At 46.4% G+C, this 25,152-nt stretch overlaps 1 pseudogene; it reads left to right on the forward strand.

Moving 5' to 3' along the window:
- Positions 1-6,815: 6,815 nt before the first annotated feature.
- On the forward strand, positions 6,816-18,642 carry LOC136499913 (uncharacterized; annotated as a pseudogene).
- The last annotated feature ends 6,510 nt before the right edge of the window (positions 18,643-25,152 follow it).

A 25,152-nucleotide genomic window follows, 5' to 3' on the forward strand; every position in this document is an offset into this window, starting at 1 on the left:
TGGGCTAGGTTTGTGAAATACCTATTAGCCATTGAACCACCAAGTGTGTGGTCGACATAAGAAGGACTAGCGTGCCTTCAAGCACGTGAACCTCGGGAGAAAAATCATGTGTCCCTTGTCTCATTGGATTTCTCCTAACATTCATTTGGCGCTTATTGATTGATTGATCATCTCTTGCCACGGTGGTGTAATCACCTCACTCACTCTTGTATCACTTTGTTACATACCTATTGTAGCTTAAGTAGAGGTAGTTAGTTAGTTGCTTAACTAGTTGATTACCTTGGTAGTTAGCTCAACTAGAGTAAATTAGCAACTTAGCCTTGTTGTTGTGCCTAGATATTATAAAGAACTGGAATTGTGGTATAGGTGGCTTGCAACCCTTGTAGAGCTAGAGTAAAATTACATTTCGCCATTTAGGTTACTAACCATTTGCTCTAGTGAATTTGTAGAGAATTTTTATAGGCTATTCACCCCTCTAGCCATTTAGGATCTTTCAACTATAAAGTGGACCATGGCTAAGGTGCAAGTGCAGCAACATACTTGTATCGATAATGCTACAGAACATATGTCCGGAGTCTTAAAAAATCAGACGCTTTGCTCCACGCTCGCCCTAAGCCACCTCGCGGCGATGCCCCCATCCCACGTCTAGCCTCGCCACGTGTGCCGCAGTGCCGAGCTCCATCCCCCGCCGTGCCCACTCTACCTTGTCGCATCGTGTATAGTCCCCCTACATGCCATGCCCCGTCCATCACCGCGTCGAGGTGTTGCCAATGTCGTCGTTCCCTAATAGGAGGTCATGTCCACTGTCGATGCTAGCGTCACCGCGGCGCTCGACCTCAGCTCGCGACATCACGAGATCCGGAGCGGCAAGACCCAGAGCGGGCATCTTCGGCTGCACCTCGTGCTCCCTTCCTTCCTCCGGTGTTGTAAGCGTATGTTTCAAAGTGTTTTAGGTGTTTTGTATGCATGTTGCAAGTATTTCAGTGGATGTTGCAAAAGTAGATCGGGATGTTGCATATATTGCAATGACTATACACGTATGTTGCAAACGGGTGTTCCAAATATTTCAATTGTTTTAGATGGATGTTGCACGTATTTTATCTGTGTGTTGCATATGTTTCACACTTATGTTACAAGTGTTTTATCTGGGTGTTGCATATGCTTCACACTTATGTTGTAAGTGTTTTGTCCGGATGTAGCATATGTTTTCAACACGTGTTTCCCTTATGTTTCATATGTATGTTGCAAGTGTTTCAATGGTTTCGAACGTATGCTGTAAATGTTTCATCTAAATGTTGTAAAAGTAAATCTGGTGTTGCATATGTTGTAGTGGACCCTATCTGCAGCAGCCGCCTGCTGCAACTACTGGGCCCGTTGGCATGCATGTGGGTGTGGAGGGGGTGCGAGCCGTAGACACGAGAAACCTTGCGGACAAAGATCGAGACAGAGCAAGCATAGGACACGGAGCGGCACGAGACCCCACATAAAGCAAGCGTGCGGCACGGACGTCCGGACGCTATCTACTTTTATTGTTAGAGACAATTTAAGAGAACGTGGAAAAAAATAACGTTTGTGTGGACAACCAACTACTCCCTCCATCCCTCAATAGAGGACATTTTGGGATTCAACGCAGAGCCCAAGACAAGAGGTAAAAGACCACAGCACCCCTACAATGTAATCATTGCTCACGCTGACTGACTGAAAGACATGCACCACTTTTGCATTAAAAAATAGTACAGCCAAAGCTAAAGCCATGCAACGACATTTTTTAACCTTACACAAAAGGCACTGCACAGGCGACAAACACACTTAGCGCCAAAAATTACAGTTCGCGCTTTTTTAGAGTCATGCGAAAACAAAAATTTAAAGCACGCGCTATTTCTGTAAATCTTCCTCCATGCCATAAAGCCAGCTAGCTTATCTTGCTTGTTTCATTTCAAACATTCACCGGTCGTTCACATGGCCAAGCTCCTAGTGGATTTGAATGCACCACCAGAGGCCAGAGGAGAGAAGTTGCCTAATCTCAAAAGCAATCCTGCTGAAGCTCAAGGTGATGATGATCCATTCCAAGATGTAGTGGGTCAAACTGGTGAACAAGCATTTCATGAAGGTTAGCACATCCATCTCTCTCTCTCTCTCTCTTTGCCTCCCCCTCTTTCTCTCCCCATGTCCCTCTCCCTCTCTCTCTCCCCCTCTCCCTGTCTCTCTCTCTCCCTCTCTCTCCCCGGTTTAATATCTCTCTCCTAAGATCAGTTTGTACTCGTTTTAATTTCTCCTAGAACAAGTGTGTACTTTCTCCTAAAACTTGTTATTGTAGCAGGTCAGAACGTTGGGCATCCATTTGATCTGAGTGATCATCAACATGAAAGAGAACAAGGAAACCTGCTGACAGATGAGTATTTCCATTAGTACCACAAAAATTTGCATGACAAAAGTGTCATCATCTATGTACTGACAATACATACAAATATTACAAATTTTGGCGCTGGCAAAGACAGAACTTCACAAGATGAACAAGATGCCTTACCTGCCCTCTTTAATGATGCAACGGTTGACAATGTTTGCCATCCCTTTGATTTAAATCATCCTCAACGGGGCAGCGAACAAGAAAACCTGATGACAGGTGATTACTTCCAATCGGTAACTCAAGCATAGATGTATGTTTGCTGAAAAAAAACCGATTTAGTGCATTTGTGCAGATTGCCAACATTACAAAATAATTAATTGTGTGCATATCTGCAGCATGTGTGAGCCCAAAAAAATCCAGTAGTGCAGCACATTTATTAGCTCTAAGTCTAAAAATAATTTGTATTGATCAGTTATATTTTTCTATAGATGATGGCACGGCCTTGCATGTTGAACAAGATGCCTTGTAGGATCTCATAGAGGAGTTTGGCGTGTACACTGAAACTATTGACATCGCCTTTGATGAAGAGGAGTTGTCGGACTCAGATGGTGAAGAGGATCAACAAACACATGATGAGGAAGAGTATGACCAAGCACATGATGAAGAAGAGGATGAGCAAGCACATGATGATGTAGATGACGACCAAGCACATCATGATCAGGCCCGACATAGGAAGAAGATATAGATAGACAAAGACGAGACATATTTGAAGATTTGCTTCGGAGCAGTAAGAATGGAAAATTAAAAAGAAACAGTACAACTATTATTGCAGCGAAGTACAATGTCCGTATACGTACCATACAACGTGTATGGAGAGAGAGCAAAAAATGTTGGGCACAGGGCATACCAGTAAATGTCAATGGTTTGAAACCTAAGAATCACGGCCGTAAAAAAATTCAAGTGGACCTCTCTACAGTTCCAGATATTCCCCTAAACAGAAGGGGTACTATAAGGTCACTTGCAAATGCTCTAGGTGTCAATAAAAGTACTCTGCATAGGTTGTTCAAACAAGAATTGCTACAACGACACTCGAACTCACTGAAGCCCTATTTGAAGGAAGCAAATAAAAAGTCTAGGCTGCAGTGGTGTGTCTCTATGCTAGAACCAAGTACACTGCCAAATAATCCCAAGTTCAAAGAAATGAAAAATATTATCCACACAGATGAGAAGTGGTTCAATGGGACAAGAAAAAATAAGACTATGTACATGCATCCCGATGAAGAAGACCCACACAGGACCGTGCAAAACAAGAATGCCATTCACAAAGTCATGTTTTATTCTGGAGTTACATAGCCTAGGTTTGATGCTGAAGGTAGATGTTATTTTGATGGCAAATTAGGCGTATGGCCTTTTGTCCGTGAGGTAGCAATCTTGGTCATATTTTATTCTTGTTTCGCTACATAAGAATCACTATTCTGTTATTTCTCATAAGAACCTTTCTACTTTTAGGAACCGACACAAAGAAGAAGTGGCAATAGGCCCAGGGGCACACCTATCAAGAAGACAATGAAGGTTGACAGACAAACAATGAGATCTTATATGACCACAAAACTTCTTGAAGCTATACGCATTCGTTGGCCTCGAGAAGATGGCCACGATACAATTTGGATACAGCAGGACAATACTGCATCACATGTACACGCCGATGATCTAGAGTTTGCTGCAGCAGTTGCCCAAACTGGCCTTGATATATGCATAATGAATCAACCTGCTAATTCACATGATATGAATTGCCTAGACCTTGGTTTCTTTGATTCTCTTCAGTCGTTGACGGATAGAACAACATCTAGAAACATGGATGAGCTCATCGTGAATGTGATCAATGAATATGAAAACTACAACCCTGTTCTTCTGAATAGGATATTCCTCACGCTACAAGGATGCATGATTGAAGTTATGAAAGATAATGGAGGGAATAGGTACAAGATCCCCCACATGAATAAGGAGCGGCTCGAGGAACAAGGCTTGCTTCCCAAATCTCTTAGTTGTGATAGGGAGATAGTTCAGAAGGCAATTGAGTTGTTGAGCAACTAATCGAATTGTTTCTCTCACTTTTGAGTTGTTCGGCAACTATGGTGTTGGTTGTCTAGCTTTTGAGTTGTGCAACAACTAAGGGTGTTGGTTGTCTACCTTTTGTCTTGTGCAGCAACTAAGGGTGTTGTTGTCTAGCACTTGATTATATGTTTATCTAGCAGTTATATATATATGTTTATCCGGCAGTTGTATATATAAACAACGCTTATGGCATGGAAATCGATCAAAAGTACTTTGTGCTACATATTTATTCAAGTACTACCATGTTCCCATTTATACTTACTGAAACAGCAGTACCATTTCATGAAACAGTAGTTAGAACTACTACATTATCCACAACTACAGCATGTACCTACCCCATACATAGAACTACTACATTATCCACAACTACAGCATGCACCTTTCCATACATATACAAGGAAAGGGCATAATCAAAAGAAGGGAGCCCAGCCATTCAACATATAAGCAACAAAAGCAGGTCTACTACCATGTTCGTCTATGGTCTTAGTTCTCCTTACCTCTTGCCCCGAACACACTGATTGGTGTAGCTTCATCATCTGTCTCTACATCAGAGAAGCTGGCCTTATGCTCCTTATCCTCCTTGTCATGATCCTTTTCCTCGTTGCATCCAATGTGCTTTGTGCTTGCGTTTTCCTCGCTGGTTCCAATATGCGTTGTGCAGTCCTGATCACTCGCCAAAAACTAGAGCCATCCATGCAACATGGTACTGCACAAGAGGTATATTCAAATGATCAAGTTGCAATGGTAATGCCAAAATAGTAATGGTAGCGCTTAGATGCCTTACACTTATCCCAAACGGCCACGAGTTTTAGTGACACCCTGCTTGCCAATATGCTTTACCTCAGGAACATCTTGTGGTTCTGTTTCAGGCACAAACTCATCGCCCCCGGCAACTAAGGATGAAACATGATGGGCGCCTTCGTCATCTGAATCGGGGATCAACTCGAATCGATCTGCACCCCCTTCCTGCGTGTCCTGAGCAAAATCCTGACCTTCTATGGCGACACGGTTTAGCTTCTTGTCCCACCAAGTTTCGCGGCGACGATCCTGGCCACGCATCCGTTTGACAGAACACAACACACCGGTCGATTTGATCCTGGCCTTGGCGCGGACGCGGTGCAGCCCACCAGCAATCGATTGAGCAGATGGGGCCACCTCGAGGCCTGGCCGCCGCGCTTCACGCAGTCCCGGTTCTCCTCGGCTCCGGCCGGCGCCTTTGCCCGTGCGCCGGGGGATGTTGTGATCTGGGGAGGGCGATGGGCGTCGTAGAGAGGGGGCCGCCGCCGCACCTGCCCTCTGCGACCTAGTGGCACACCTGGGCTCCGGCCTGCTTTGCCCCGTGCGGCGGTGAAGGCTGCGAGGCGGAATCGCCGGTCGTCGATGGCCCTGCCTCCGCGCCTAGCCGTCACGCTGGAGCTCTGCCCAGATCCACGCCCGCTCCGCTGTGGTCGCCCTCTTGGACTGTGAGGTTTGTGGTGGGTGGCGCAGGACCGGTAGGAGGGAAGGGGCCGCCGGCGCCGCCTGCTCTCGAATGGGAGAACCCGCGTCGCGAGCACCACCCAGGGACGAATGGAGGAAAGGATAAGCCTCCTCCCAGGCTCCTCCGTCTGGTTTTTGTCCTCATTTTTTTATTCCGTAGTGCCGGCAGGAAACGATGGATTGACGGCTGGTGTACCGCATCATAGGGTGGGACCCACTATACTACCTAAAACGTCTTTCTTTACTGTACATATTTTGAATCGCAAAACGTCCTCTGGGCCTTGTTTAGATTCCATCAAAATTCCAAGTTTTTTCACTCTCTCCATCACATCAATTTTTGGACGCATGCATAGAGCATTAAATGTAGGTAAAAAAAATAACTAATTGCACAGTTTGGTTGTGAATCACGAGACGAATCTTTTGAGCCTAGTTAGTACATGATCGAACAAAGTTTGTCAAATACAAATGAAACGTGCTACAGTGTCCAGATTGTAAAATTTTGCAATCTAAACAAGGCCCTGCTGAGGGACGGAGGGAGTAACTTTTACATAAAATGTTGTGGCTTTTTTTCGCGAATATGCGCCAGGGCCTAAGTTTTCCATCGATAGAAAAGGAGTTTTTTTTTTCCAATACAGAACCCGCACTAGCTGATTCTTGGTGGTGCGAGGCGCAGTCGCGCAGACCGAGAACCCCTAGTGCACACAGCTAAAGATCATTAGCTACTATACAACAAACAATTTTGCGACTAAGCATGGCAACACTAAACAGACGCAACCGCCAACAGCACAGCAAGGCTCCTGGAGCCTGCCTGCAGCCATGAGGTCCCTTCAGCGATAATGTCCTCCAACATCTGGTGCGGCCGCTTTGACAGGCCATGGACGACTCTTTGGTTGCGCTCGCGCCAAATACACCGCAAGTAGTGAGGAGGACAAAGGACTCAAAGCCCTTTTCTGATATCTGTGTTGTGCTCCATACGTCATCCGAGCCACCAATCAACCAGGGAAGCAGAAAATGGTCGGCGGTGGCGAGTCAAGGCGTAGCCCGCACAGAAGCTTGGTCCACAGCTCCCTGGTGTAGACGCAACCAGCAAAGCAGGTGATCTGCAGACTCCACGGTTGCGAGCAGAGCCCACAGAGGTCATCATCCCCGCCGACCATGCCTGCGCCGACGTTCCGCCGTCCACAACCGGCCATGGAGGGCCGACCAGAAGAACAACTTTACCTTCGGTGGCGCCGCCGTCTTCCATAGCTCAGGGGCACCCAGCAGGAAGGAGGAACCATTGAAGAACGCTCGATAAGTTGAGGATGCGGAGTAGACTCCACTCGGCCACCATCTCCTATACAAAACAATCCGGCACCAACGGCTGGAGGACGACGCCATTGACCAGTTCCCACACACGAATGTAGTCACATAGTACCAAGTTCAATAATCCCAGTGGTGTCGTCGTTTGGATCACCGCCTAGAATCCCCACTCCCCAGAGCCTAATTTGCTGCAAGCCATGCGTATATCCCTTCCTCATCCCCTACACAGTATTTCAATGTACTTGCATGATCATCTTAACAAAGACATTGAATTCAGTTCAATCAAAACGTGCTAAGATACACAGTAAACTGCCCAAATTCAACAAAACTCCGTCCAGATGTACTGAAATTGTAAGCTCCGAATTTCAGAATATGTACTTCCAGCTTCACGTCAAATGCAAGAGCTCCAGAACCCCGATCAATTCCCAGAGCAACTGAGCAAGCAATCAAAATGAGAAAGAAGTCGCACAGTGCGTGAGCTATGAAAATACTGCTGTGAGCACAAGCGCATAGCGCCAAAAGCTGTGAGCATTTTTTCAGAATTTTCAGTTGTCAGTCGTGAACAATTGCCTTGCTATGATGTTATTTTGGTAGGGAAAAAGCTTGGATGAGTGGGCAGTCCTTCGCCGGTGGGATGTTCCATGGGAGTGGCCAACGATTTCCCTCACCATGGTGGCATGTGCAGTAAGGTGGAATATGTACTACACCTTTGCTGATTGGCACAATGCATTGGCACGCACTTCCAATTATTATGACGTTGTGTAACAAGAAATCCATTTTCCATAAAAAAATGGAAATAAAAGAAACCCCGCAAATATGTAATGCGGAGTTTAGTTTGTGGTGTTGTATTATTCTTGCGTGATCGCAACCCAAAATAACTAGAGCATATTGAATTGTTGCAAATGCCCCCTTGAAAATGTTGCTGAATGTTCTTTAGACAGCTTTCTTTTGACAGGGATGGTTGAGCAATCTATTTTTGGAGCAACTAGGTTTTCAAGCTGGGGAGACTGTTGGCCCCTTCGATCTCCGGTACGGAGATATCCGACCACTCGCTAGTGTTGCCGAGCACACATTAGCAATGCCGACCATGAACTGTCGTTACCGACCACACACTATGGCTAGAGGTAGAAGAAAGGAGAGAGAACAGATCACACACATAGCAGAGACACCAGCGTTGGGCGGAGCTCTGTATAGGAGATGACAAATCTGAACTCGCTCTATTTATTGAGTTGCAGTGGCAAACTATATATACAACTCTATCCATCTAACACTAGTACAGACATGTCAGGCTGCCATGCTGCTACAATGACTAAATGTGACAGCAGGGCTGACTTTGGCGCCTGCTACTGCTATGGCTATAGTACGGCAGGTGAGCCATTCGTCGCCTGCCTTTTCGGCGCCGCCTTCCCCTGCTACGCATTCATACAAGGGATGCAGCAGATTATCCAACAATTCTTCCCCTAATCCTGCTGCTAACCCTAGAACCCCCTCCATGCCGATCATCTTCTTCAGCTCCGTGAGTCAAAGATGGCCGAGCGGCTTGGTGAGAACGTCCGCGAGTTGCCGACCAGTTTCGATAAACTCAATGACGATCTGCCCTCCATCGACACAGTCCCTGAGGAAGTGAAACTTCATGTCGATATACTTGCTCCGGTCGTGGAGAACCGAATTCTTCGCGAGGGCGATGGCGGGCTGGTTGTCCACCGTCAGTGCTGGTGGGTGAGCTTCCGCACCGGTCAGCTCGCCCAGCAGCCGGCGCAGCCATACAACTTGGCATGCCGCTGTGGCCACTGCCACGTACTCTGCCTCGCACGTAGACAGCGCCACCACCTTCTGTTTCAGCGACAGCCATGAAATTGGAGCCGACCCGAGGAAGTCGAGCATGCCAGAGGTGCTCCGCACGTCCGTCGATGTCCCCCGCTATGTTTGCATCGCTGAACACAGTGAGCTGCAGCCTGCTTCTGCTGGTTTTGGAAAAGATGATCCCTTGATCCACTGTCCCCTTGACGTAGTGCAGTAGCCGCTTCACCGCAGCCCAGTGATCCTCTCTGGGATCTTCCATGAAACGACTGACGTAGCCCACGGAGAACGCAATGTCTGGCCTCGTGTGGACTAGGTAGCGTAGACTGCCGACGATGCTCTAATAGAGTGTTGCATCTACCTTCGCCGTAGTACTGGCCTTTGTCAGCTTCAGCCGCTCCTCCATCGGAGTCACGCACAACTTGCACTCAGCCATGCTGCTTCGTTCCAATAGCTTTGAGGCGTACGCGCTCTGACCAAGCGTGAGCGCCTCCTTCCTCTGTCTCACCTCGATGCCGAGGTAGTAGGAGAGCACGCCGAGATCGCTCATTTGAAAACGAGCCATCATCTCGCACTTGAAGCTATCAATGTCCTCTGCACGCACGCTGGTGATGATCAAGTCATCTACATACACGCCGATGACAAGCTCTTCTTTCCCCCATCGCCGCGTGTAGAGCGCGTGCTCGGTTGCGCACCGCTAGAACCCAAGCTCGCCCCAACGTGGCATCAAGTTTGGCGTTGCACACTCGTGGGGCCTGCCACAGCCCGTAGAGCACCTTGCGTAGTCGGAGCAACCTGTGCTCCGCTCCCTTGACGACAAAAGCTGGAGGTTACCTGACGAAGACCGTCTCCTCCAGTTCGCCATTGAGGAAGGCCGATTTTACTTCCAAATGATAGACGTGACAGTCCTTCGCTGCTACCATGGCTAGTAGCAAATAGACAGACTCCATGCGTGCTACTGGCGTAAAGACTTCCTTAAAGTCGATGCCCTCGCGCTGAACAAAGCCTTGGGCCATGAGGTGCGCCTTGTGCTTGACAATGGCACCGTGCTCGACCTGCTTGATCTTGTACACCAACTTTAGGCTGATCGGACAACATCCTAGAGGTGGATCGACGAGCTCCTAAGTCTCATTTTCCTTGATCGGCTTCATCTCCTCCAGCATCGCCCGTCGCTAATTTCCATCGTGCTCGACCAGCGTGAACGTGGGTGGTTCCTCTGTACCGACGAGCAACAGCTCTTGGTCATTGAGCAGTCGATCTGCCAGGCTTGAGGGCCCTATGCCACCGACGATGTCATCCAGCCTGCAGAACCGTACCTCCTCACCTTCATGAAAGGCATCCACGAATTCAGTGATGTCACTTGGAGGTGAGGCGAACTCGATTAGCGTCGATGGAGCTCCCTGTTCCGCTGAAGTGAACGGCACAGCACCTAGAGTGCTTGGCACCCCAGTTGCATTGCTCGACACTACTCCTAGACAGCTTGTCACCACTCCTGGAGTGGTCTACATCCGTCCTAGAGTGCTCAGCACCCATCTTATAGTGGTCGGCACCAATGCAAGACCCCTCGGTTCTACTATGGGAGTGCTCGACACCCATCTTGGAGTGCTCGGCATCCCTCCTGGAGTGCTCAGCTCTGTCGCTGGAGTGCTCGGCACCTCTTCCCCAGCGTGTCCACCACCGTGGATGACCAAGTGCTCGACGACAAAGGTGCTAGTGAAGTCGCTAGCTTCCCCCCATGCTCGGACTGGTCCAGTCCCAAGCCGCCTTCTCATCGAGCACGACATCGTGTGAGACAAGTACCTTGTCTCCGCATGAGTCATAGAGTCGGTACGCCTTGGTACCCTCTATGTAGCCTAGGAACACCATCGGTGTGCTCCTATCCTCCAGCTTGGTGAGAATCGGCTTCGTCTTCCTGACATGGCCGATGCAGCCGAATGTCTAGAGTAAGGACACGCTCGGCTTGCGCCCATGCCAAGCCTCGAACGGCGTCTTGCCCTTTAGGGCCTTGGTGGGAGCGTGGTTGAGGATGAACACCACCGTGGTCACCGCCTCACCCCAGAACCTTGCCGGCATGCCTTTGGCCTTCATCATAGATCTAGCCATGCCGACCACCGTCTGGTTCCATTGCTCCACCACACCATTCTGTTGTGGCAAGTACGACGCGGTGTTGTGTCATACCACACCCTGATCCACACAGTATGCAGCGAACTCCACCAAAGTGAATTCGCCGCCACGATCAGTCCTCAGCACGCAGAGCTTCTTGCCGTTCTCAGCCTTCACACGCATCTTGAACTTCTTGATCATCGTCGCCGCTTCGTCCTTGCTCGTCAGGAGTTGCAGCCACATGTAGCGACTACAATCATCCATGCGCAGGAGGAAGTACCACCGACCACCGTTTGTGGCTGGCGTGATCAGCCTGCAGAGATCGCCGTGGACGATCTCGAGAGCGTCCTTCGCGTGATACTTGGCCGCCTTTGAGAACGGCAACCTCCTCTGCTTCCTGGCCAGGCAGCTATCACATAGCTCGCCTACCGTGCTCGATGTGGGGTAGCCCTCGGACCATCTTCTCTAGCCGACCAAGCGCGTCGAAGCTGAGATGTCCGAACCGGGCATGCCACAGTCATGGTTCCTCGTTGTGCCTTGCCTCTAGGCACACTGGCTGCTTTACCTTTAGGTCGAGTAGGTACAACTCATTCTGGGACCTCTTCACCTTGGCAAGAAGTCGCTGCTCCCAGTCCCTGATCCTAAGGACTCCATCCCTTGATCAGTACCTCACTACCACACTCATCCAGCTGGCCAATGCTGATGATACTTGAACGCAGCTGCGGGATATAATATACATCCGTTAGCGCGCGGTGCTCATCGTTCTGGCACCTGAAGATGATGGTACCGCGCCCTTGGATTACCACCCTTGAGCCATCACCGAACTTCACCGTGCCGGTCACATCATCGTCGAGCTCGGAGAAGACTTCCTTGGAGCCCGTCATGTGGTTGCTGGCACCAGAGTCCAGATACCACCGCTGCTCCTGCACGCCGCCCACACGTCTGTGGTGGACTTGGGCGCGTGGTTCGTAGAGGTTGACAGCTTTCAGGGCCTTCCTAGGTCCTTCCACCGTCATCACCTCTCTCTTCTCCTCTGCCTCGACGTCGTGCAGTGCATATAATGTCGCCATCAGAATAGTGGCCTCATCATCATCATCAGCTTACGCCAGATGAGCCTCAGTCTTCTTCTCCTACTTACGATTTGGGCACTCCCATGCCCAATGGCTCATCTTCCCGCACCGCGGGCAGACATTGGGGTTGACCTGCTTCTTCTTCTCCGAAAAAGCCTTGTCGTGGCACTTGTCATCGCCACCGTGGCTGGAGGAGGCTACCCTGGAGTTTCTCCGAGCAGCCCACTCCTCCTCTATCAGCAATAGTTTGCCGTTGTCCTTTGTTGTTGTCGCCAATTCCATGCGCTCGTCCACCGCCCACAGACGGCTTGTCACATCCTTAATGGTGAGGGTGGACAAGTCTAGCATCGTCTCTATGGAGAGAGCAATCTAGATGTACTTTGCCGGTACGGAGTGGAGGTACTTGGAGACCGCATCTTCTTCGTCGATGGTGATGTCGTGGCTCTTCAGCTTGCTGATGAGCATCTGCAGGCGGAGGGTGAAATCCTCCACCGATTCACCATTTTTGAAATTGAGGTTAGCGTACTCCTGCTTCAGAAGCTGGGCTGTCGCCTTCTTTGCGCGGTCGAAACCGACGCGCATCGCCACAATAGCCTCCCACGCCTCCTTAGCAGAGCTCTTCGCCTCCAACGGATCCCTGTACTCTGCCGGTACAGCAGTGAGGATAGCCTCCAACGCTGACATGTCATCTTCTTCATTGTCGGTGCCCTTGTCAACAGCATTCTAAAGCCGTCGGACTCTGAGCTTGACCTTCATGGTCACCGACCACTCTCTTTAGTTGGTGCGAGTCAGCGTCGACCAACTGATGCCACTGACCTCCCGCACCGTGCGAACAATGACCTCATGTCGTGGCTGGGCAGCCACAACAGTGCCACTGCTGTCGCCCATCTCTGAACCGTCCGTCATCGACAGCGGTTAGCCCGGCGACAGCGTTTGTACGGCTCTGATACCACTTGTTGGCCTCTTCGATCTCCGGTATGGAGATATCCGACCACTCGCTAGTGTTGCCAAGCACACACTAGCGATGCCGACCACGAACTGTCGTTGCCGACCACACACTATGGCTAGAGGTAGAAGAAGGAAGGGAGAACAGAGCACATACACACAACAGAGACATCAGCGTTGGTCGGAGCTCTGTATAGGAGATGACAAATCTGAACTCGCTCTGTTTACTGAGTTGCAGTGACAAACTATATATACAACTCTATCCATCTAACACTAGTACAGACATGTCAGGCTATCATGCTGCTACAGTGACTAGATGTGATAGCAGGGCTGACTTTTGCGCCTGCTACTGCTGTGGCTACAGTACGGCAGGTGAGCCGTACGACGCCTGCCCCTGCAGCTGCTACAGTGCAACAACAGGGTGCCCTTTTCAGTGCCGCCTTCCCCTGCTGCGTATTCATACAAGGAATGCAGCAGATTATCCAACAGAGACAGCTCTAGATGAGAAGGCAGAAATACTCTTCTTGGGACAACTGTACATATCTAGGTTCCTATCTCTATGTAAAAACTTTATTTGTATCAGAATTTTCAATCTGATTTGTGAATATGCTGCATGCTCTGAATATCTTGTGTCAGAGTCTCATTACTTGCCATTTTCTGTTTCTGCAAGTGCAGTAGCACGACAGTAGTTGTACTTGGAGTTATATTTGGCATCACCAGTACATTTCGACCATTCTCAGATGATATATTTCGCTATGGAAAAAGTTTGATCTTGCTACGTCTATGTTCATTTACATGTTCTTTCCTATACATCAGTCACACATTAGTTCCTTTCCAAAGATTACCTAACTTAATAAGAGAACTGTGCAAGATGTTTAAGTGCAATGAAATTACTTAATATCTAATATGGATATCTGTGTTCAATAGTAACTATTTACGTTTGTACTATGGTTGTGTTGTGCTAATTCAGGTTGTTCTTAAGCTGTAGACAACTGTCTAGTGATGTTCGTATCCTTAAACTTTCAGAATTCAAGGAACCACTTAAGCTGCAAAACGGTTGGCTTCTGTGGTCTGGAATCGGCCTATTTGTTGCAATAGTTGCTATTGCTTTAGCAGGATGACATTTTTGAATGGTGAAACACCACAGAGAGGGGTACAGCCTTTTTATGCTACAAGAACTGTCTTCTGTTGCCCTTTCCTTTTTTAAAGTCTTCAAATGTCTTAAGCAGTACGGATGTCATACGTCTTTGTTATTTTGACAGAAAAACTAAAAAAAGATATTTATAGGAAATATGAATATTGCAAGTTAACAGATCTGGAAGATTCCGCAACACCCCCCCCCCCCCCCCCCCCCCCCCCCCCCCCCCAAATGTAGATATTAATTTCATGGTATAGTTCTTGCATACACAATATTACCACATAAATGTGAAAGTCCAGCATTTCATGAATTAGCTAAATATTACCTATAGTGATCCAGTTCTTGAACCTTGTCTTTCAGACGGACTCGCTGGTCCTTTTGTTGCCGCTGATTGGCTCATCAAACGTTAGGTATGGACATATGATTTATCTGTTCTCTCTTTTTTCTTAGGCCGTATTTGGTTGGGCTGTGACTTTTGGGAAAGCAACGGTAAGTTGTGGCTTCTAGAAAAGTAACTGTCAAAAAGTCAGAAGCCTGTTTGCAGCAGCTTTGGCTTCAGAAGAGCTCTCCCTCTCACTGACGAGCTGACCCCACTTGTCAGCATCTTCCATCTCGTTCTGCTTGTGCGTGCACAGGAAGGTGAAGCCAGGGATGGGGAGCACCGGCCGGTAGGGGAGGAGCCGGACCTCGTGCGGCCCGACCTGGGACTTTGCGATGCCGGAAGGGGAAGAGCTCGCGCCGGCCATGGGGAAGGAGCTCGCGCGCCATGCATGGGGAAGGAGCTCACGCTGGCCATGGGAAGAGCTCGCACCGGGCAAGGGGAAGGAGCTCGCGCGCCGCCGGACATGTGGAAGGAGCTTGCGCCGCCGCTGGGAAAGAGCTCGCGCGCCGCCGGGAAGGAGAGAAGTCGTACCCGTGTGCGCCGCCGGGAAGAAGCAGCGGCCGGTGAGGGGGCAGAGGCCCGCACGCCGCCGGGGAGGGGAGGAGCCGGACCTTGCGCAGCCGGATCTGGGACCTCGCGCGGCCGGTGAGGGAGCAGCGGCCGGTGACGGGGCGGCAGAGCTCGGCCGCGGCGTGCGAACCCGCGCGACCTCCCCTTCCTTCACATATGACGGGAATAGAAGAAACAAAAAAAAAACGAAACGGTATGTTCCATGATCAGTGGCAAGTGGGTAATTTTTTTGCCCTAAAAGCAGGTGAAAGTAGAGGGAGGGCTGCTTTCAATTTCATACTAGAGCAAAAGCAGCTGTGACTTTTGAGCCCTTTGGTTGGCTTTTGCCTTTTACAAAAGTAAAAGCAGGTTGAAAAGCCCAACCAAACAGGGCATCAAGCTATTACAAGTTATTGCATGTTGTATATAGGTCAGTCAAGATAAACTACTTGATTGTTTAACATCTTTTCTTTTATTGCAGCACTGCTTGTTTGCTGGGCATCACTGGGATTTTGGCACCCATTCTGGAGGAAACTATGTTTCCAGGATTTCTTATGGTATCCTTGACTATGTGGTAAATATGCATGGACTATTGCCCCGTTCGGCTTACCTTATAATCCACACTATTTGACTTATTTTTTTAGCCGGAACAGTGTTTTTCTCTCACAACAATTCATCCGGAATAGTGTTTTTCAGCCAATTCAGCCAAGTTTCAGCAAGCCGAACGGGGCCTATATGTCTTGTTCTCCTTTAAAAAAAAATCATCTTCAGAAGTAGGATGTTTTAAATGGCTCCGTCTAACTTTTATTGTTAAGCTGTAAATAAACTGTTCTGATGCAGGTTCTCTACTCCATATGCTGTGCTTATCACTGCTGCAATGTTTGCCTTTGCTCATCTTACACCAGGAGAATTCCCACAGCTTTTTGTGCTTGGTAATTGTTACACCTATAATAGTCATAAAACCACAAAAGATTGTACAATATCTAAATCTTTGTATCTTAACATAGTTAGACCAAACACACTGAAAAGATCTCAAAGTCACATATAATATGTAGAATTATTGTGTTAGCATGATTTGACATTTATCGCTGACTATATTTCCTCCATCCATTTTATGTGCACAGGTGTTGTCTTAGGATTTTCATATGCTCAAACTCGCAATCTTCTAACTCCTATTGCCATACATGCTGTCTGGAACTCTGGAGTAATATTGTTGCTAACCTTTCTTCAGGTAGATCTTATCTTTCTGGCTATTCTGTTCTAGTCCCTTATTTCTCTTCTAAGGTACAATTCAGTTAGCATTGGAGTACAGGTCAGAGTAGGGGCAACACATCTTACTTTTAAGTTATATGTTTAAGCTAATCTTAAACAGACTGGTTAAAATGTGGTTATTTGAAGTCAATCAGACTAATGAATGTGCTTATTGTGCTCCAGATGCAAGGGTATGATATCAGGGAGCTTTTGCAGGCATCTTGAAGATTTAACTTGGTTAGATTGATTTCGTCCTGTGCTTTCTTGTATCAGAGTATGTCATTATCAAATACACAATGATAGAAATACGTTCTTTAGACAACCCTTTGCTTAACCAGGTGTATTTAGAATTGATGCATAGCATCTAATTAAATTTTTTTTCTTAAAGTGCATTAATATTTTACTGTGTCATGAAGTCGAAAGTTAGAGCTCTAGAAGAAATCGTGCTATGTATAATAATTTATTTAAGGCAATTAAATAACAGAAGCCAGCTCTGTGATAATTGTTTATACTTTATGACAGGCATATAATTCTAGTTCTAGTACATGAAACCCCTAAACTTTAGGTTTGGAATATAGGAATTTCACAGGAACAGAATCCTATGGGAAAACAGAAATCTTATGTGACTCCTAGGATTTGGATGAAGCTGCTATACAACATAATATGTTTGGTGGAAATTTAGCTTGACGTTTAATCTCAAGAAATTTTCCTTTTGAGTCTATCTCTTGCCAGTGCTGTGTGCTTCTCTATTGTGAAGCATCCAAACAACTTTTTTATTAAGGAATTCCCTTGTTCTAGGATTCCTAAACAACCATGTACAAGATCCTCGATTCTTGTGCTTTTCCTATTCCATTAAGTTTTCCTGTTCACTTTGTTGCTAACCTACTATTTCAATTACCCTTATTAACTCCATGAGTTGATACACCGTACTGATTTTTATATTTTTATTGGGAGCTGTGTTGTTAACACATACTCCTGGCCAAATGAACATATCATTAAAATGTTCTTGTAACTGCTTTCCACACGCCAAGGATTAGATGATATTAGCCATACTTAAAAATACACACACCATTCTCTTGTTACAAGATTTTTTTTCCTGTTCCGAGATACACTTTTCTTGTTACAAGATTTTATTCTTTATGAATTCTGTTGCTCAGTAGCCACTAGCCAGGTAGCTGTCTATTGGGAAATGTTCCGTCAGAAATATACCATTGTTTCATTCGAAGTTTTCTCATCCAGTATCAGTTGTCACGTATAGCTTTATAGAATTGTAGGGGGCACCTTTAATTCTTTCCATCAATCAAGGAAAATACTGATCATTTTATCTTGCTTACTGACTCAAGATAAAAGATGGTTCTATTTTCATGTATCCAAACAGTGTGAACTTCATACTGTATGCTTTAGGGTCACAAACACTTTGTAATGTAGCCATAGATAGTAAGACATGCTTGATGGCTTTTAAGATGAAAAAGATAATACTTGATGGATCCTGATCAGAATCATAGGGAAAATTAGTACCAAGTGTGCCCTAGGATATTGCAGTAGATGGATAAGTAGTGATTCTGATAGTGACCTATGCTTTTACCTGTCTTGTTAATATGTTAGTATGTGAATGTAAACTTGCATTTAATAATGGATTTGATATGTAGGAGGGTCTTCCAAGTTAAACTGTTTGTGCTCTGCTTCAAAGGGATATTTTCACGAAAGTGACTATATTGAGATGAATTACGGAGTCATCTGCAAAGTAGTAGAAATAGAAACTCTGTTGGGGTTAGAATAATGGTTCTCACCTACATGTAGAAGATCCATATTTTCCTTTGTCTTTCTAGGTCAGGTCGGCCCATTTCCCTTTTCCCAGCAGGCATTTATGTATATCAGATTGGCCAAAAGCATCTCATCAGGCTGGGATATTATTTAACCATCTAAAAAAGGTATGTATACCAGACTCTTAATCTTCCAAATCTTAATGATGGTGTTTCTTTTCACTTCGTCGTTTGTGTATGATTGCAGAGAACTGTGAATGATAGTGACATCAAGATTGCAACCCAGGGGCTTTCTTCAATACTGTATAATTAATCAGCAACCGTAGCTGGTGTCTTACCTGGTAACGTTATTTGAATGGTAAAAAATTGATTATGGTGCTATCTTTTGGATGGTTTCTTTTTCCTGAGAACACATTACACACTACGATTGGGATTTTTTTAAAAAGAAAATTAGGAATCGAATGTTACATATTACTTTCTCAACAATTTGTTATCCATCGCTGTAACGGTTAGAAGTGCCATGGTCGTGGCTTTGGAAGAATTGGAACGGAAAATCCTGTCTTTTGTGTCATCGTGTGCATGGATAAAGATGGAAACTGTAAACAATGTTCAGTGTATGACAGCGACTGCTTATTTGCGCTGGAGACTAGGATTTAGAGATGATCTGTGGATTCTTCGGGTGATCCCGTCCCCACATCATTTGAGGGGGGTGATCCCTTCCTTCAATCCCTTTCAATCTTTTTTCTATTGTTCACGATTTTACGTAGGTTACTGGGATGAAAATGGCTGGAACGGTGTTGAATTACTTGTAGTTTGACATGAATTTTTCTTGTCTAGTGTGTTGATCCCTAGCTGCCCTGCATAGGTAAGCAACTAGCTTACCAGCACACACACTCACTCACTATGGCTAGAGGTAGAAGAAGAGATTGAGAACAGCGCACACACACTCAGCACAAGCACCGGCGTTAGCTGAAGCCCCGTCCTTTGGTTTGTGGCAACTGAACTAAGTATTTCATTGCCCTTTGGATGGAATATATACAACTCTAGCTATACCTCTACCAGGTACATAGTTGTTGGTCAACTACCTACTCCTGAGTACAAAAGTATACCTACTTCTAAGGTATAGGGTACACCAACTATCTACTCCTAAGGTACAGAGTATACCAACTACTCCTAACAGTACAAAGCTTACCTCAGCCCACTACCAAGACATGGTTGATGTAATAGCTACCAACTAATGTGCTAGAGGTGATTTATTGCAATACTGCTACAGCTATAGAAACTGGTCGGCAGAGCCGATCAGTCCCCAACTCCCAACAGGGAGTGGTCGGCCGAGCTGACTAGTCTCCAACCAAGGAGAGAATGGGGAGCAGCAGATTATGTCTAACAATTCTTCTCCTAATCCTACTGCTAGCCTGATGCCTTGACCTCATCCATGCTAATCATCTTCCTCAACTCCATGAAGCGTAGGCGTCCGAGTGACTTGGTGAGGATGTCAGCGAGCTGTCTGCCGGTCTCCACAAACTCAATGACAGTCTGCCCTCTATCGATGCAGTCTCGGAGGAAGTGGAACTTGGTGTCGATGTGCTTGCTCCGGTCATGGAGGACAGGGTTCTTGGCGAGAGAGATGACGGGCTGGTTGTCCACCATCAGAGCTGGCGGGTGAGCTTCCTCGCCGGTCAGCTCGCCCAGCAGCCGGTGCAACCATATAGCCTGGCACGCCGCCGTGGCCGCTACGACGTACTCCGCCTCACACGTCGATAGCGCCACGATCTTTTGCTTCAGCGACTGCCAAGCAATGGGGACCGCTCCAAAGAAGACGAGCACGCCGGAGGTGCTCCGTGGCCCATCAATGTCGCCCGCAATGTCCGCATCGCTGAAAACAGTGAGCTTTGGCTTACCTTCCTTTGCCTTGGGGGTGCCTCACTGAACACCGTGAGCCGCAACCCTCCCTTACCGCCACTCTTGAGGAAGATGATCGCTTGATCGAGCGTCCCCTTGACGTAGCGTAGCAACCTTTTCACTGCCGATCAGTGATCTTCGTGTAGGTCCTCCATGAAACGGCTGACGTACCCAACCGTGAATGCAATGTCCGGTCAGGTATGAGTGAGGTAGCATAGCCCACCGACGATACTCCGGTAGCGCGTCGTGTCCACCTTTGTAGCAATGTTGTACTTGCTCAGCTTCAGCCGCTCCTTAATCGGAGTCGCGCACGGCTTGCACTCCGCCATGCCACCACGCTCCAGCAGCTTCTCCGCATAGGCGTGCTGTCCTAGGGACACTACAAGGATCCACCTCTAATGCCACGCCACATGATTGCAACACCACTAATTTGGTTGCCATAGGAGGGTCGTATTGCAACATTTTCATAAAATGGTTGCAATATGTGCCTATAATGCAACAGACTAAATGTGTTGCAATATGTGTGATTTATTGTTGCAACAAGCATGTGCTATTGCAACCATTTAAGAATTGTGTTACAATTAGTTGGCATTATTGCCATGGCACTTTTGAGTTGCAATAGTATTGATTTTCGTTGCAATTACTTGGTGTTATTGCAACTATATTGGATTTGGTTGCTTTTGCTTGTAACTATTGCCATGGGTGTTCTAGGTTGTAATAATCTTCATGGTGTTGCAATTGCTAGGGTGGTTATTGCAACAAGAATTCTGAATGGATGCAATAGCATGTTCCTATTGCCATAGTTTTCTAGGGTTGTAATAATCTTCTGTGGCGTTGCAATTGTTAGGTACTTATTGCAACTACAATCCTAAATGGACGCAATAACATGTTAATATTGCCACGATTTTTACGTGTTGCTATAGACTACCCCTGATGCAACGACCTAAAAGTGTTGCAATGTACCAAAAATGATTACAATAGACAAAATGCTCCACGCATTAGACTACCTCTGATGCAACGGCCTAAAAGTGTTGTAATATACCAAAAATGGTTGCAATAGACAAAATGCTCCGCGCATTTTTAAATAATATATTCTATTAAAAAAATGCTCCACGGAGGATTTGATCCTAGGAACTAAAGTACAAGCAAACTCTCATCTACCACTAGGGTACTGAGGTGTGTTCAACATCAAGCTATCTACCACTAGGGTACTGAGGTGTGTTCAACATCAAGCATCCTTTATATTACTTGTTTACATGATGAAGATGGCTAATTAACTTCATTTTTCAACCACGGCGGCCTAATCCATGGCCCAGAGTTCAGGAGCCTCCACCGCCGCCTCGGCACACTGCTGCTGCAACCGCACATCACGTATGTCGCGACAGCGCCTGTGAGGAGACCTGAGTAGAAGAATCCCGCCAGCCGGTTCTATGACTTCCATGTCGTCGGCACCGGGCGGCTCAGCCGCGATGGCCTGATGCGCACGCTCGCCGGTTGGAGGTGCACACTCTGGGTTTTACCCCTAATGCAACGGCCTACAAGTGTTGCAATAGATAAAATTGCAACACAAAAATTTCGTTGGCAAGCGTTGCTACAGTAACTGTGGTTTAAAGTGTGTGTCTTGATATTACTATGACCTCACTAACATTTAGCAACTGTGTATGTGCTGCAGTTAGTCGGCCTGCAAGCTACCTGAGCTAGCAACAGCAGGCCGAGCTAGCTCATCTCACGGCGCAATTAGCCGGCTGACTCTGCTACAAGGTCTCTAATTGCAAAGGCCTAGATCTGCACATCACGCTCTCGCATGTCAGATGTGCGGTCATAGGCGGCAAAGCGCGTGGCCTTGTTAACAAGTAATACTAAAATAAAATATAATGTTCACCACCTACGAGAATTACATACGAGCTTAATGGTTTGCCTGGTGCTTTGGAACTCGTAGTACACGGTTCAAAGTGGTTGGACAGCAAAATATTAGAGAGTTTTTTTTTTCAAACTTTTTGCTAGTTTTTTTATTTTCCATATTTTTCCTAAGCGTGCAAAATACAATTCGTATATATTTTCGTAAGTGCTAACACAATGTACAAAGTGAATGCTATAGGTTTTAGTGGTGAAAGATATTTTTGTAGAAGATATTCTTTATTGTAAGTTTATGGGACAAAAATATGTTGCCACGTCAATTTGTAGAATTTTTTGATCAAATTTAGATATTATTCTAATTATTATTGTTATATGCTGGAAAACATATATGTTCTCATCCAAAAGAATGATATGTACATAACTTGCATTGTGGTCTTCCAGATGGACAAATCCACATTACTTGTGATACCTGCATTGTAGTTTTCCGGATGAGCACCTGAAGTTGAGTGTCATCGCCGCTTATCACTGGTGAATGCCCAAGCGAACACGCGGTTCAACGCCGCCCGATCGATTGTCGTGGTGCGGGTCTTTGTGATGGCATACGTGAGGCTCTTCTTGGAGCGTGGCCACGACAGAGATCCCGGGAAGTAGGAGTAGAGAGAAGTTCCGGCTATGGGTGTGTGACGCCGACTGTGGTCATTCGGCGCTCAAGATGTGCTTGATAAAATGCTTGAGACGGAGAGAGAAAGAATGTATTCATCGTATTTAATATAGTTTATGTACAAGTTGCTTCACAAAGGTGCCTTAATTTCTTATTTAAAAAAAGTTGCTTCACATAAGCTTTTCACGCGTTGTGCTGAATTCAGTTTGCCCCCCCCCTCCTTCGGTCCAATGGCGCCAGCCCAAAAATTTCGCACAGTAAATTGACGCTACTACCCATCCTCCTCCGAAAATCCCCACATATTTTTTAGGGTATCTTGGTAATCTATCCCGCACCCGCACCCCAAATCTCATCCACATCTCTGCAATCTCATCCACCACAGACCTCCCTCCACTAACCGCATCTCCTCAGCCGCCGCCGCACCCCCATCTCCTCCTCCGCCGCCGACCGCCGCACCCCCTCCCCTCCCTCCACCGACCAGCGGCGCAGGCATGGGGGGCGCCCGGCGCATCGTAGGAAGTAGGCGTGGCTCACTCCACCACCCTCCTGGTGACCAAAAGAAGCCATGATGGAGGGGTGCTCCTGGCCCGGTGGTGGCCCGGCGAACGAGACTGTGAGCGGATCCGGCACGGCGGTAAGAGCTCGTTCGCCAATGCTAGATCTGCCCCGGCCGTCTCTAGCTAGCTCTTGGTCTATCCCGGAGCACCACTAGGTGGCAGCGCCATGGCGATTGGTGGACAGCGGGAGTTCCTTCCGTACCATCGGACGAGGACAAGAATGTGGCAGCCGCGGTGCCCGACAGCCAATCTCACCCCTGCAGGTTCTTCCCCTCAACTTTGGATGACCCTGCGGTGCAAGCTGCCCCTCCATCCCCACATGCTGAGTATAGTTTGCTACTTTGCTCAGATTAGCACCCTCCTGTGCCAGATTTTGCTCAAATCTCTATGTAAATGTGGACGATTTTTGCAGGTATTAGCTCATTATAGGTGTTCGGATGTTTAATTTCATCATTGCTTGATGCTAGTTCCTTTAAAGCCATAAATTGTTGCAGTCGCTTTTCCCAGTTGTTTGCGCAATAACTTATTTTGATTGCCTATAATTTGCAGGATATACATGGATAAGGGTATGATGATGCTTGACGCCGAGGCAGGATTTGTGAGAAAGCTTTTGTGCTTTCACATGCTATTATTTATGAACAGACTACTTGATTATAAATACTTTAGGTTTTTGTACGCATATAAATCATCATTTGCTAGTCCGGAAAGAATTGGACGTACAATTTAAGTTTTTGTGTCCACACATAACACTATTTGCAATCACGCTACTTTAGGTTCCTTGTTGGTATTGCTTTAATTTTGCGTGTGAATACTAACTGTAAAATGCTTTAGTCATTAGGACTGTTTTAGTTGTATTTATTTAACATAAAGTAAGTACATGCCTTTAGTGGTTATCTGCATTTGTGCTCTTATAATTCTCTTGAGAACAATAATAATGTGCTGTTATGGTTTCTGCCTCACAGAATTAATCCCAGTAGCTAACTGCTATGGTTTCACTGCCTTTCTATTGGCATTGCTTTGAACTATTTGATGTAAGTCATCCTGACTTTTATTTCTTAGGTTGTTAAGGCAGTTCAAGGTGTGAAGATTACAAATGCCAAGGGAAAGGTGAAGTATCCAATCAAGGTCAGTCAATGACATTTGGTTACAACACTGTTCCACTAAATCTATTCTATCATATGGATTTGTTATGTTGTGAATAAGACATCTCTAGGATATCCTATTGATCAATTTACTTTTCTACTTCTTATGTACTCTGTAGTGGTACTTGTTGCCATATTATTGTCTGGACAATGTGCTCTACCAAAACATTCAATTAGGATGTTTGATGTTAACAATAGCATGAACTGCTTTGGACCACCTAGGTGGTCCTTCTGCCCATGCTGGGTCAAAGACCTTGATGATTGGTTGCTTAGTAGTGCATGGACAACAACTTTTAAACATGTATTATTTTTCTCTTTAATCTCCCAGGTTTGGTGTTAATTATTCTTATTGTTGAGTTCTTTCATAAATTTAGCTTGTAACTATGGGTTTTATATGATCTTCAGAGCATCAATATTTTGAAAGCTCATGGTAAAAGTGACAAGGATAGTTACCTGCCATGTTATAAGGTTACTAGTACAAGATGCACTTGAGTAGTGTGGTATATCGTTTTCTAGGTAGCAGCGTAACATGTACAAGATGCTTAAAAATTTGTTCACAATATTGCCCATACAATGTAGAGATCATTGTATTTCTTTTATCCTCAAAGTCAATGTTTGTAGTTTGAGAACTGAAGAGTGTTTAATGTTGTCATATGATAGTCCTTAGTATGGGGCCTAATTTTCCCTCCATCTATTAATTTGCAGGAAAACCAAGATAGCAGCCCACCACAAACACAACTCGTAGCTACCACAGCGGCAGGTACAAGTACTGGTCGGAGCAAGATAGAG

The sequence above is a fragment of the Miscanthus floridulus genome, chromosome 13, assembly GCF_019320115.1.
Source record: "Miscanthus floridulus cultivar M001 chromosome 13, ASM1932011v1, whole genome shotgun sequence".
Classification (NCBI taxonomy): domain Eukaryota; kingdom Viridiplantae; phylum Streptophyta; class Magnoliopsida; order Poales; family Poaceae; genus Miscanthus; species Miscanthus floridulus.